Below are 1,408 nucleotides of genomic sequence, written 5' to 3'. Positions count from 1 at the left end.
ATTTTATCCCAGTCAAAGTGCCTCTTGCCCGGCATAGTATTTAATGTGTGTAGCCCTGAAATCCTATGCAATTACCCACAAAATTGTATCCCAGTCAAAGTGCCTCTAGCCCGGCATAGTATTTAATGTGTATACCCCTGAAATCCTATGCAATTACCATAATAATTTTATCCCAGTCAAAGTGCCTCTTGCCCGGCATAGTATTTAATGTGTATACCCCTGAAATCCTATGCAATTACCATAATAATTTTATCCCAGTCAAAGTGCCTCTTGCCCGGCATAGTATTTAATGTGTATACCCCTGAAATCCTATGCAATTACCATAATAATTTTATCCCAGTCAAAGTGCCTCTTGCCCGGCATAGTATTTAATGTGTATACCCCTGAAATCCTATGCAATTACCATAATAATTTTATCCCAGTCAAAGTGCCTCTTGCCCGGCATAGTATTTAATGTGTATACCCCTGAAATCCTATGCAATTACCATAATAATTTTATCCCAGTCAAAGTGCCTCTAGCCCGGCATAGTATTTAATGTGTATACCCCTGAAATCCTATGCAATTACCATAATAATTTTATCCCAGTCAAAGTGCCTCTAGCCCGGCATAGTATTTAATGTGTATACCCCTGAAATCCTATGCAATTACCATAATAATTTTATCCCAGTCAAAGTGCCTCTTGCCCGGCATAGTATTTAATGTGTATACCCCTGAAATCCTATGCAATTACCATCATAATTTTATCCCAGCTTACCCTATCCAATGTCGCCATCATGTGGACAAATCCAGATGGTGCGGGAATTTTTAAAATTGTATCCCAGTCAAAGTGCCTCTTGCCCGGCATAGTATTTAATGTGTATAGCCCTGAAATCCTATGCAATTACCACTCTATGGCACTTATGGAAGTGCCAAGTGCCAAATGCCAAGTGCCAAATGCCAAGTGCCAAGTGCCAAGTGCCACAGGGCAGTGCACACCTAATGTTACCCCAGTCAGAGTGCCTCTTGCCCGGCATAGTATTTAATGTGTATACCCCTGAAATCCTATGCAATTACCACTCTATGGCACTTATGAAAGGTTTAAAGTGCCAAATGCCAAGTGCCAAATGCCAAGTGCCAAGTGCCACAGGGCTCCAGGGGGGCAGTGCACACATAATGTTACCCCGGTCAGAGTGCCTCTTGCCCGGCATAGTATTTAATGTGTGTAGCCCTTTATCCTTTAAAAATGACCCAGTCAGGGGTCTGGCACCTATGGCACTTATGAAAGGTTTAAAGTGCCAAGTGCCAAGTGCCAAGTGCCACAGGGCTCCAGGGGGGCAGTGCACACATAATGTTACCCCGGTCAGAGTGCCTCTTGCCCGGCATAGTATTTAATGTGTGTAGCCTATTATCCTGTATTTAAAATGACCC

Source organism: Salvelinus namaycush, unplaced genomic scaffold, assembly GCF_016432855.1.
Source record: "Salvelinus namaycush isolate Seneca unplaced genomic scaffold, SaNama_1.0 Scaffold2708, whole genome shotgun sequence".
Classification (NCBI taxonomy): Eukaryota; Metazoa; Chordata; class Actinopteri; order Salmoniformes; family Salmonidae; genus Salvelinus; species Salvelinus namaycush.
The sequence above is the reverse complement of the archived record's forward strand: the minus strand, read 5'-3'. Positions refer to the sequence as shown.